The sequence below is a fragment of the Scardinius erythrophthalmus genome (genome assembly GCF_964197995.2).
Source record: "Scardinius erythrophthalmus genome assembly, chromosome: 15".
Lineage (NCBI taxonomy): Eukaryota > Metazoa > Chordata > Actinopteri > Cypriniformes > Leuciscidae > Scardinius > Scardinius erythrophthalmus.
Genome location: NC_138235.1, coordinates 31,756,437 through 31,770,328, shown reverse-complemented (window position 1 = coordinate 31,770,328; position 13,892 = coordinate 31,756,437).

Genomic DNA, 13,892 nt, shown 5'->3' with positions numbered 1-13,892 from the left:
ATTCTGCTGCCAGGCCATTAGATGGCGATGAAACCATAGACTGGATGAAACACAATAGACTGAACAGGTAATACGCATGTGCATAACGTCATCGTCTTCAGAGATTCGTGTTTTTATTGTTTACACGGACGCCGTTTTCAAAAACTTGCACTTTGAAACCCGTTTACCAAACTTTGTGTTTTCAAGCACCCAAAATGCCGTTGTCGTGTAAATGAACGGCCAAAACGCATAAAAAGTTGTACGTTTTTTGTTGAAAACCATGTTGTGTAAACGTACCCTTAAAGTAACTCAACTTTAACTAACATTTAGGGTACGTTTACATGACACCGGATTCAACAAAAAACGTAAAACTTTTTATGGGTTTTGGCCGTACGTTTACACGACAACGGTATTTTGGGTGCCTGAAGACGCAAAGTTTTTTAAACGGGTTTCAAAGTGCACGTTTTTGAAAACAGTCTCCGTGTAAACAATAAAAACGGGCATCTCTGAAGACGATGACGTCATGCTTACATGTTCAATGTATAGTGTTTCATCGCCATCTAATGGCCTGGCAGCAGAATACAGCATTTTTAGTCGTTTTCGCGGATCCGTGTGAACGCGGATCGTTTTGGCAATGGTGTCATCTGTATGTGGAAAACGCAAACCCTTAGTTTGTTGCTCCCCAGCATGGTTTGGCATGATTGTTTAGATGAGACTTTGCATCTAACTGGTGAACTGACATGTTGGAATATAATACAGGATCCAACAGCATGAGTTTAAAGAGTTGCACTGCACATTAAGAATCCAGATTGCAATATTCTATTGTGAGGCATGATACTTTAAACAAGGGATAATATGGCAGTCTGTGAGCAAATCAATGTAATTGATTGTATGCGGCTTTGTGGAATCCACAACGCACTTCATATATCATTTATCACATCAACTAAACCCACATCCCTGCGGTGCCTTTGTTGTAACAAAAATGCACTGCATCTTTATACTGGCCAACAAATACAGTGCCAATTATCATCTAATTAATCTTCCTAATAAGGCTTTGGTTAAGCACCAACAACCACATAATTTTACAAGCCTCCTGATGCTGTATATAGATTATTTAGCCTGAGATTAGTATAATTCAGAGGCCAGGATTACAGTGGTACGGGGTGTTATTGATCCGGCGCACTGAGCTGTGTCAATGGCAGACAGCACATACATTTTCTTGTTTTGTGCAGCGAGATGTTCTGTTCATTGAGGAGAGAGGGCCGGTGGACCGGGCCGGTCGATACCACACACAGCCTATCAGCACAGCTAACCCGACTGTTACCAGCACTAATGCATAAACACAGGATTACAGGAGCTGTCTGATCTGGCTGGAGGAAAAAGGATGGACATGGCGTAACTATTGACAAGATGTGCATTACTAGGAAATGTTTTATGGCTGAGTTATTTGTGTAACTTGATTTACCCAAGTGCGACGTATTCCTGGGACAACATTCATATAAACCAATCAGATTTTAGGTGTCTGCTTGCACCAAACCCTCTTTGTTCTTTCTAGACCTTCTGTGATTCCACACAACCTTTCAGTTCTACATCATACACCCATGGACACTGTTATTAGTACTTAAATCTAGATGAATAGTTTTTAAGTTTATCAAGACATTTATAAATTTACAATCCAAATTTACAATCCACAATCCAAAAACATGCGGTGTAGGTGAATTGGAGATGATAAATTGTCTGTAGGTGTGTGTGTGTGTGTGTGTGTGTGTGTGTGTGTGTGTTTGTGTGTTTGTATGTATATATATATATATATATATATATATATATATATATATATATATATATATATATATACAGTATATATATATATATATATATATATATATATATATATATATATATATATATATATGGTAACAGTTTATTTGGATAGTCCACTTAAGACATTCTACTAACTATAAGTACTGTAACTTTGCAACTACATGTCAACTAACTGTCATTAGCGTATTAGTAGACTGTATGCTTAAAGGGGGGGTGAAATGCTATTTCATGCATACTGAGTTTTTTACACTGTTAAAGAGTTGGATTCCCATGCTAAACATGGACAAAGTTTCAAAAATTAAGTTGTACGTTTGATGGAGTATTTCTGTACCAAAAATACTCCTTCCGGTTTGTCACAAGTTTCGGAAAGTTTTTTTCGAGTATGGGCATGTGTGACGTCAGATGGGGCGGAATTTCCTTATATGGGTCCTAAGGGCTCTTCTCCCGGAAGGGCGCGCGCGCACCCGTAGACCACCAAAGCGAGAGAGCGAAAGCAGTACCTCAGCGCTGTGCTCGCTGCAGTCACAGGACTTTGTTTGTTCCCTGCATTTCGACGATGATTGTTTTATAAACAAGGCCCAGTTCGACGCCGGATTTAGCAGTCCCAACGATAAAGGTTCACGGTCGTGCGTTGGAACCGCAGGCGGTGAGTAAAACTCATAGACAAACTGCTTCAAATGTCTGTGTGTTGTTAGCTATCGGCGCGTTAGCACCGCCCACACGGCACGCCTCCAGCCGCTCGTTTTTTTCCGGAAAGACTCGGTACAGCCTATCTTTCTTTTATAAATATAATAAAACTAAAGACGTTTTGGAGATACGAAGGATGCAATAATACTCTATAGGTACTCAAGATCAACATGAGATTGACTGAAAATGAGTGTTTCACCCCCCCTTTAATATCTGCATAATAATCTGAAATTCTACTAACAGACATTCTACTAACTATAAGTAACTTGGCAACTACAAGTCAACTTATTCTACTAACCCGAACCATAATCAAACAGTCTACAGTCTACTAATACTCTAATGAGAGTTAGTTGACATGTAGTTGCAAAGTTACTTATAAAGAATGTCGATTACGTGGACTACTAAGTGGAGTATCGAAATAAAGTGGAACCATATATAGGCTATACATATATATATATATATATATATAATCATTTTTGTAACCGGTTATTTTAAATTTACTGTTCAAATGAACTGACGCATTGAAATAATTGGACTTTATTTTAGTAGCTGTGCAGTCAGACAAAAAAACGTAGACATTCATATAAATAGCCAGCTGCTAAGTTTTTTTGGGGGGGTGGTTTCTAGGGCATTGCTAGGGTGTTGCTAAGGCTTGATATAAACTGATAGATATTTCTAGTGTGTGTAGCTGAGGGCAGTTGCAGTGGAAACAAATAAGCAACTCTGCCTCATTGCACCACAAATTCATCACCGATACGTAATCAATCCCGCAGACTCACTGACCAGAGATCAGAGCCACAGGAAAACAAGACATGAGCAACTCCACCTGTGGATGACCCCAGATCAGGTCAGGCCACATGGGGTAAATGGGACGTTACTAACACCAGCAGGATCTGCTGACCCAGGATTAGGTGAGCGCAGACGCTGAGGAAATGAGACGTGAGTAATGCCACTGTCAGGAACTGACCTGAGATCAGATGCAGAAAGAAAGAAGACGTGACCGTAATAATGACCGCTGGAGGGGGCGCTCTTCACAGCTCTCTCTTCGGTTATTTGCTTATCATTAGCTCTAGCGCTGATAAATGGGCTAATAGTGCGGAAAATGATTTTTTGAACGTCCGCGGCTAATGATGAGTTTTCATTTTTAATGCGGCTTGTATTATTAAAGCATAAATATGTTTAGTGCTTGAGAAAAACAACGAGAGCGCAACCAGAAAAGGCACTCCACAGCATATGCCAGATCTTTTTTCTGAGATCATGATGAATTCTGGGTACTCTCTGAAAGGTACATGATGCAAGGTTGATTTGATCAGACAATGACGCAGTTCTTTCATTTCTTTTCTCTTTCAATTCTGTTGTCTGAGAAGTGTAGCCGTGGAACAGCTTAGGAAAGAGAGCGAGTGAGAGAGAAAGGCCTCGACAGGCAACAACCCTCATGTAAAATGCATAGAACGCTGCAATGTCAGTTTACTACAGCGCACTCTGCACTGAATGCCCATATTCTGCACTGAAGTTCTCGTTCGTAAACTGTTTTTGGCACTGGAGCGGCTCTCCTCACCCTGTTAGACTTCATCAGCTAACCTCACACCAAACTGCGCCGCATGACATGCAACTTCATTGCAACATCTGAACTCTTAAGAGATGATGATGAACTTTAGTGCATTTTTAAGTTTTTCCCTTGCGTTTTCCGCGTACAGACGACACCATTGCTAAAACGATCCGCGTTCACACGGATCCGCGAAAACGACTAAAAACACTGTATTCTGCTGCCAGGCCATTAGATGGCGATGAAAATGGTAAATGGACTGCATTTATATAGCGCTTTCAACAGACCCATGGCCACCAAAGCGCTTTACATATAGCCTCACATTCACCCATTCACTCACTCATTCATACACCGACAGCGGTGTCAGCCATGCAAGGCGCCATCCAGCTCGTCGGGAGCAGCTGGGGTTAGGTGTCTTGCTCATGGACACCTCGACACTTGTCCAGGTGGAACTGGGGATGGAACCATCAACCTTCCGGTTTGTAGACAACCTACATGAACCACTGCCGCCCCAACGCGTTGCAACCACTGCCGATGAAACACTATATTTTCATAATTGTGACTTTAAGTCACTTTTTATAACTTTAACTTTACAACGTTATTTCTCACAATTGCAACTTTATATCAGACCTGATTTAATTTCTTATTTAACACTTTATCTTACCAGTTTATTTATTTATTTGCTCTGTGGCAGAAACAGGTTTCTATACTCGTGCTTTGATATAAAAGATATGAAGTGTTCCCCACAAGCAATGCACGCGGTTGCTCACATGACATCCGACTTTTGTTTTAAATGTCATGCTTGTATTTGTCAGCAGGTGGTTGTAGTACGGAAAAAAACCTCTAAACAGTGGCCTTCATTGCTTTGACTCTAACTTTTTGTGGAAAGACTGCTGAGAGGACATGCATTTGAATTCCACACATCAAATCACCATAACTGCAATCAATGTTGACACGCCGGTGGTCGCAGGGGCCGCTGTTGCTGCTGTTAAATCATTCTGCTTTATCAAGCCTTTGAAGGGTTTAGAGTGCACCGAGACCCCCTCCCCGTAAACACGGACACACACACGCCAGCATACTATCTCTGGATCCGCAGAAAGGTTCTCTGTTGCTTCAAAGATCCGGTTTGGCGTGCTCACATCCCGAAATGCAATGCTTCCCTTATCTCTTCGAACCATAAAGAACCACCATGTAAATCCCCCGTTGATAAATTGAAAGATTGCAAAGTGTTTGCACCCTCTTCATTGCTCTCATTAAGTTCGGTTCATTTGCATCATCGCCACTCTTTTGTTAGCAACATATTGAGATTCAAAGTCATGGGGAATCGGCGTATATGAAAACTTTTAAAACTCTAAACAAATTGGTTTGCGTGACCTTATTTCACGTGTCACTTTTTCTTCAGGCGTAATGAAATTTATGTCCCGGCTAGATAATTAAACGTCTTTGTTTGAGTGATTCTGGCCCTTAAAACTATGTTTAAGTGGAGGATATTTAAGTGTTTAAAAGGATTGTCTTAAAATTTATGATGAAATGACGCTGTTATTGAAAACAGAGCCATTGCTGAAAGAGTATTTGGGAAAGAGAGCACGGCCAAATGATGTCACCGAAAGCGTTCACTGTTTGTCTAAAGTGCTGTATTAAAGTCTTTACTTATGCCAGGTAGTTTAAGGAGAATGTAAAAGATTACAAAAGCCTCTGCATAAGTTTAACAACATTAATTATGTTTATGCTTAAAGTCCCCCTGTAGTCAATAATTGTAGTATCTCTTTTGATCACCAAAATTACATTTAAACGTTTTTTCCTTGAAAAAAAAAAAAAACAATTCTTCATGCCTTAAAATAACTTGAATGTAACTCTACACCCTTGCCTCATTTAGTATATGTGGTTCTATGAATATGCAAATTAGCCCCGCCTCCACTCACTCACACCAGCTCAGAAATCCACTCGTTGATGATCACACATTGACCTGATTGTTTACAAGGTAGTTTGTGACGTCAGAAACAGCGATTTCAAACTGCGTTTTTAAACTGTCCTTGGTTCACTGCAGTTTTAAGGAGAAAATACTCAGCAATGGTGTTGACTGATGAATTTGTCCATGGTTTGTCTTAAAGCATAAACACATAGACATATAAACAAGTTAACAACATTAAAAGCTTGATTTTTACCACAGGAGGTCTTGAAAACAAGCAAGAATTTGCCAAGAACTAGGACAAAGAAAACTATAATCAGTGTTAAATACAGTTGCTTAGTATTTTTGTATAAACTGTGACACATTTTGTCAGGATTCTATGAATAGAAAGTTCAAAAGAACAGAGTTTGTTTTAAACAGAAATATTCTCTAACATTATAAATGTATTTACTGTCACTTTTGAACAATTCAATGCATCCTTGATGATGATATTAATTTTTATTTTCTTTCTTTTCTTTTCTTTTTTAAAGTCCCCATGAAATCAAAATTGACCCTATTTACTTTGTTAGCGCATATTACTAGTCTTGTGGTGAACAATTAATCCGTGCAAGAAAATATTTAAAAAAAAAATTTTTTACCATGGTAATCTTTAATCAAAATCTGAAAATGCCCCTCCCCTCTGCATTGGAGGACCTTCTCTGATGACGTAGGTTTGAGGAATTGGTTTGGGCAACGCTTAACCACTCCCCTCAAACCGTTAGTCTGTTATGAGCAGAGATGGAGAGGAGGAGCGCTAGAGTAAAACCCTGCCCTCTGTTCAATATTCCTTTTCACTGGGAAATACGTCATAACACTGGAGAAAAGTCGTTTGCAACTTCCGGTTCACGGGGACTTTAATCTTACTTGCCCCAAACTTTTGAATGTTAGTGTATTTAGGTTTCCACAAAAATATTAAGCAGCTCAACTGTTTTCAACATTGATAATAATAATAATAATAATAAATGTTTCTTGAGCAGAAAATCAGCAAATCAGAATGATTTATGAAGGATCGAACATTAAAAAGTTACATTAAAAATATTCAATTATATAAAAAATAAAATAAAAGTGTGGTTTGTTCATATCTGATGGATTCCGCCTAATCTTATTTGAAATGGTTAATTCTGTGAAGATGATGTCATTTAATCTGTTTTTGGAGATCTCTGAATAAAACTTGTCACTATGGCATACAGATGGCACACGCCAAGCTGTGTCATAAACGACTGACTCAGCCAGAACCGATTCGTCGACATATTTACAACATCTACACGTTCGACACCTTTGCACCATGAGAAATAACAGCCAAGATCCGTCCCCCCTAATCACACTGTCTACATTCCACTGCCAATCACACTCCACGTCTCCGAGCTCGGTAATCAAACCGGCTCTCAGCGACAGCCATCTTATTACCTTCACGCAGGTGTGATGATTCCAGGGGCCGATCCCACGGCTTCATCAGCGGCCCCTGTCCTCAGAGACCCGCCGAGAGCCGGGTGAGAGAAGCGTGCTGCGCGCATGAGTGAGCGGGAAGATAATTGTCCACATCTGTGTCTCTTTATTCTGACCATCAGACATTCAAGAGTCTGTCTGTCAGCGGGAGGCCTTGAAAGAGAGGAATAGAGAAGCAGAAGAAAAAATATGGAGGAAATAAGGTGAACGGGAGATAAGACGAACTGGTTAGAGGCTGTGAAATATCAGCAAATGCGTGAAACTCAAGTTTTTCATTTGAGTTTTCCAGCGTACAGACGACAAACGACCCCTTTTCAAACACGAAAAAGACTAAAGAGCTGTTTTCTGCTGTCAGGTCTTTAGATGGCGTTGAAACGAGACTGAACACGTAATTCGCATGTGCATGACGCCATCGTCTGCAGAGATCCGTTTTTGTGGTTTACACAGAGACCGTTTTCAAAAACTTGCACTTTGAAACCCGTTTTCAAAAGTTTGCGCTTTCAGGCACCCAAAACGCCAATGTTTTACGTTTTTAGTTGAAATGGTGTCGTGTAAACAGCCCCTCAGAACAATAAAGAAAAAAAAAGCAGTTAATTATGTTTTTGTACCAAATCAATAACATTTGTTTTGCTTTGTAACATTTTCATGATTCATTATTAGTCATACTCATTATTTTTGAAAATTAAACACATTTTCCCTCGAAAATCCTTTTGGTCATACAAACATCTTTATCTTTACTGTAATATAAAAATATGGGTTACACATTATTTTAAGGTGAGGTAGTTATATTGTACTTACTCAAATAATTACTGAGTAATATTACATGTAGGCTACTTATAGGCTTGAGTTACGTTTAGGGTTAGTTACTTGTAATTATGCATATTTTAATGTTATTACTATAGTAAATATAGGCTATGTGTAGTAACATAAATGTCACCTTAAAATAAAGTGCTACCAAAATATGATATATTACTTTATGTGTATATATACACACACACACACACACACACACACACACACACACACTGCGATTCATTTTAAAACAACTATGCCTATACTATTTAGTTCTTTTCCAAAAAGACAGCTGTAAACTCAAAATTCCAAGTGTTTGTTTGGCACATTGTGATGAACTAAATCAGAATGTGTGAAAATGAACTACAAAAATCTTCACCGCTCATTTAATCCAGCTTGAAAACACCTGAAGAAATGTGTTTGGAGAGCCAGCGCTCATGCAAGAGAAGATCCAGACTCTACCCCGATTCACAGCTGTCGTCCATCACTCTCCCAGTCCTCCCAGTTTATGTTTATGTTTTCTTCCCCATCAAGCTCTGGTTGCCCTGCCAAGACACACCATGTTTACCTTGGTTGATATGGATGCAACTATCTGATGTGAATAAATCACATGTTTGACAGTATCCACCTTATTTTTAACGTAAGAGCAGGTGCGCCCATTTGTAACTTGAATGTGCGAGGCTTCCGATGTCATTCGCTTCCAGTTTTTTTTAGCTAAATGGTCGTTTTGATAATATTCATACTATACACATGCATACTTTTGTAACAGTCGTGACGTTTTCATCAAATGTAGAAGCTACTCAGTAGATGAGTAGAGAAATGAAGGCTAGAGGAAAGGACAGCTGAAGGCCCAGACAAAGGAAGAGGTGCAAACTCATAACCCAAAAGTTATGCTTAGAAATGTGCAAATCTTATGTGAAATGTCTAAAAAAATTAAAAATATTATATTCAATGGTCTGTGAGAAATTTGGGGAGTGAAGGTTCAAACTGGAGTATACTTTAGAGTAGATCTACTGTATATTATTTTAGATTATTTTGAGTTTAAGAAAAAGTACAACTGCATCTTAAAAAAGAAAAAGAAAACTAAACTATTTATTAATAGGACACCTCTTTTTTAAAAAAAAATAAATAAATAATAATAATAATAATAATTCCAGTACGGGTTGTTTTGACCCCCTTTATGCATTCATGTAGGTTTTCTGGTTCATGGATGCTAGGATTAATGGAATGTGTTTTTTTTTTCTTCCTTTTTTACAGTTCTATTTGGATGTTTGTCTAATATTTTTTAAATGTTACTACTTGTTTCAGAATGTTTTGAGAACATTCAAAAGTAGCATTCCCATAATGTTTCTAAAATTATAAATATTCCCTAAAAGGGGTCCTATAATGCACTTTTCACAAGATGTAAGTTTCTGATGTGTGTACGTGAAGTTTAGCTCAAAATACCCCACAGATATTGTTTTATAGCATGTTAAAATGGTCACTTTTTGAGTGTGAGCAAAATCGCGCCATTTTTGTGCGTGTCCCTTTAAATGCAAATGAGCTGCTGCTCCTTTCATGGTACAGAGGGCTCCGCTTACCTCACATAGACACTAACTGAAAACCAAAAAACATTTTAGCCTTTTATGTTCAAACCAGAGTCGCGGACAAAGATGGAGAGACTCAAGAAGAAGTGACAACATGCAGAATGCAACAACACATTTCTTAATGGTTAGTTGATGAATTTATTTTAAGCCAGCAGCCATATCACCCTGTAGCCCAAGACTGGTTGCCCACTGAAGCTAAGCAGGGCTGAGCCTGGTTAGTACCTGGATGGGAGACCTCCTGGGAAAAACCAGGTTGCTGCTGGAAGAGGTGTTAGTGTGGCCAGCAGGGGGCGCTCACCCTGTGTGGGTCCTAATGCCCCAGTATAGTGACGGGGACACTATACTGCCAAAAGAGCACCGTCCTTCGGATGAGACGTTAAACCGAGGTCCTGATTCTCTGTGGTCATTAAAAATCCCAGGATGTCTTTCGAAAGAGTAGCGGTGTAACCCCGGCATCCTGGCCAAATTTGCCCCTTGGCCTCTGTCTATCATGGCCTCCTAATCATCCTCATATACTGATTGGCTTCATTACTGTCTCCTCTCCACCAGTAAGCTGGTGTTTGGTGGGCGTTCTGGCGCAATATGGCTGCCGTCGCATCATCCAAGTGGATGCTGCACATTGGTGGTGGTTGAGTAGATTCCCCCCTTTATTATTATATATTATTATATACGAATTATTATTATTAATTATTATTATTTATGTAGCTGATGTGGAGATAACTATCTTATAGTCACTGATTAGCATATTCTGTCATGATAATCTATAAATCACGTTCCCGGGGGCGGGGTTTCTGTAAATTTTAGCGTTAGTGATGTGCTAACCCGTGAAGAAGCTCATTGTAGTCCCTACCAGCCGTTTGTTGTAGTCCTTAAAAAGCGATTTCTCAAGTCAAGTCAAGTCAACTTTATTTATATAGCGCTTTTCACAATACAGATTGTATCAAAGCAGCTTCACAGTATTAAATAAAATAGTACATCAGTGTTTGTTTCTGGTGTAAAACATCCACGTTTGGTAATGCTGATCAATAGCACTGTTGAATCGATTAATCAAATTAAGTATCCCCAACTGAGCAAGCCAAAGGCAACAGTGGCAAGGAACCGAAAAACTCCATCAGGTGAACTAATGGAGAAAAAAAAAACCTTGGGAGAACCCAGGCTCAGTCGGGGGCCAGTTCTCCTCTGGCGTTTATGAAGTAGAGACCGGATTTAACTGTAAGATTAAAATATTATATGAATGCCTGGCTGAAGAGATGCGTCTTTAATCTAGTTTTAAACTGGGAGAGCGAGTCTGAGCAACGAACAGTATCAGGAAGGCTATTCCAGAGTTTTGGAGCTAAATGTGAAAATGCTCTCCCTCCTTTGGTGGATCTGGATATCCTAGGTATGACCAAAAGCCTAGAATTTAGTGATCTTAAAGAGCGCGATGGATTATAGGGCGATAGAAGATCCGTTAAATAAACTGGAGCTAAGCCGTTTAGGGCTTTAAAAGTCAGTAGCAATACCTTGTAATTAATACGGAACTTTATAGGTAACCAATGTAGTGATGATAAAATTGGTGTTATATGGTCAAACTTTCTTGATCTAGTAAGAACTCTAGCGGCGGCATTTTGGACTAACTGTAACTTGTTTATTGAGGATGCAGGACAACCAGCTAATAAAGCATTACAGTAATCTAGTCTCGAGGTCATGAATGCATGAACTAACTTTTCTGCATCAGAAACTGATAGCATGTTACGTAACTTAGCAATATTTCTAAGGTGAAAAAAGGCTGTTTTTGTAACATATGAAATATGATTTTCAAAAGACAAGTTACAATCTAATATAACACCCAGGTCTTTTACTGTAGAGGATAAAAAGTAACAGGACACCCTACTATGTTAAAGTTGTATTGTAAGAGGTTTTGTGGGCGGTTTTTTGAACCGATAAGTATTACCTCTGTCTTATCTGGATTTAATAAAAGAAAATTGTGCGTCATCCATCTTTTATATCTTTAACACACTCTGTCAATTTGGATAATTTAGCGTTTTCATCCGGCCGTGATGAAATATATAGTTGAGTGTCATCAGCATAACAATGGAAACTAATTCCATGTTTCCTTATAATATTTCCAAGTGGCAGCATATATATTGAGAATAATAGAGGGCCTAACACAGATCCTTGCAGCACTCCATAGTTTACTGGAGTTATGATCGATTTTTCTCCGTTTAAATAGACAAAATGGTAGCGGTCAGATAGGTATGATCTGAACCAGCTTAATGCTTGTCCTTGAACACCGGTATAGTTTTGTAGTCGATCTAAGAGTATTGTGTGATCTATAGTATCGAACGCAGCACTAAGATCAAGTAAAACTAGTATTGAGATACAGCCTTGGTCAGAAGCTAAGAGTAAATAATTTGTGATTTTAACAAGCGCAGTTTCAGTGCTATGGTGCGGCCTGAATCCAGACTGAAACTTTTCATAGGTGTCATTTTCTTGCAAGAAAGAGCCCAGTTGGGCAGACACAACTTTTTCTAATATTTTGGACATAAAAGGAAGATTTGAAATGGGTCTATAATTTGCTAGGTTATTTGGGTCTAATTGTGGTTTCTTAATGAGAGGTTTTATAATTGCCAATTTAAATGTTCTTGGAACATGACCTAAAGATAAAGACGAGTTAATAATATTGAGGAGAGGCTCTTCCACTATAGGTAACACTTCTTTCAATAGTTTAGTTGGTATGGGATCTAATAAACATGTTGTTGTTGTTTTAGAGGAAATGATAAGTTTATTTAACTCTTAAATAAACTTTCTTAAATAAAGATTTCTGTAAAAGAAAATATCTCCCTTTGCTTTGAACTTCAACTTTTCAGATGTTTTTTATGCTCAAACAGCAACATTAAACACTAACTAAAGTAAAAAAAGTGAAATCATAATTAACCACCCCTTTAAGTTTTCCATGACCAAGAAAAAACGTTTAAAAACTGGATGTTTTGAACATTCAGATTACTTTCAAAAATAAAGTTTGCATAACTTGGAACATATTTTTGTTAGCTGGGCACCCAATAAATGACGCCACTCACTTAAACAATCAAAACCAGGCCTGCTGATATCTGGATAGAAAGCACTAGTAGAACCAAGCAAATGAACATTGTGCTTGAAAGGGAAAGTGATGCATGCACGTGAAGCCATTCACTGTGAGTATTAGAGCATCATTGTGTCACTCAAAATGCTCATCAAGTAACAAAAGTGGAATGGAGCTTTAATTGCTCTGGCTGTTCGCGGCGGCCGTCATTGACTGTAACTGCTTAGAGGAAAGAAAATCACATCCACTGCCAGGCAGCCATAAATCACAGCTTTACTGGTACATGCACATTTGAGTCTGACAGAATCATTTAAAGACTCGGTGGGCTCGCAATCATAGGGCAATTTGAGCTTTCCTTCAAAAAGAGTTTTAATTGAATTAGTCTGAGCGATTATATGCTCCAAACTAATGGGGGCAGTTTCATCTGGCGGGGCTCAGTGAGCTGAATAAAGAGCCAAATCTCAGTTCCTCCATCATTACTGGGACTCAAATGTCAGGACAGTATCAGATAAACATTCGCACATACTGGCTCACTGGCGTTTCAAAGCCTAGTTTGATCACTACTCTCTACATAGGTTGCCTTCTAAGACAACACAAAAGACAATTGAAATGGGGCCGCTCCCAATCCCTTCCTTGTTTTACATTTGCATATAGGTGATTTATAGATTATTTATCAATAAATGTTTCAAATGTAAATATTTTTGATATTTCTCAGTATTGAATGTAAAATATGCACATTTATAATGGATATATCCATATAGTGGACAACGGAAACCAACGGGTTGAAGATCCAAATTGTAGTTTCAATGCAGCTTCAATGGGCTCTACACGATCCCAGCCGAGGAATAACGGTCTTATATAGCCAAACCATCGAGATGGTCCTCAATGCAGTACAAAAGATCCGGGGGGAGGAGTCGGATCCAGATCCAACTCCTCCCACCTTACATACCTAAACCTACCCAACTCCGCCCCCTGATCCCTAGACCCACCCCTAAACCTACCAATATCCACCCCTTATATGAGATC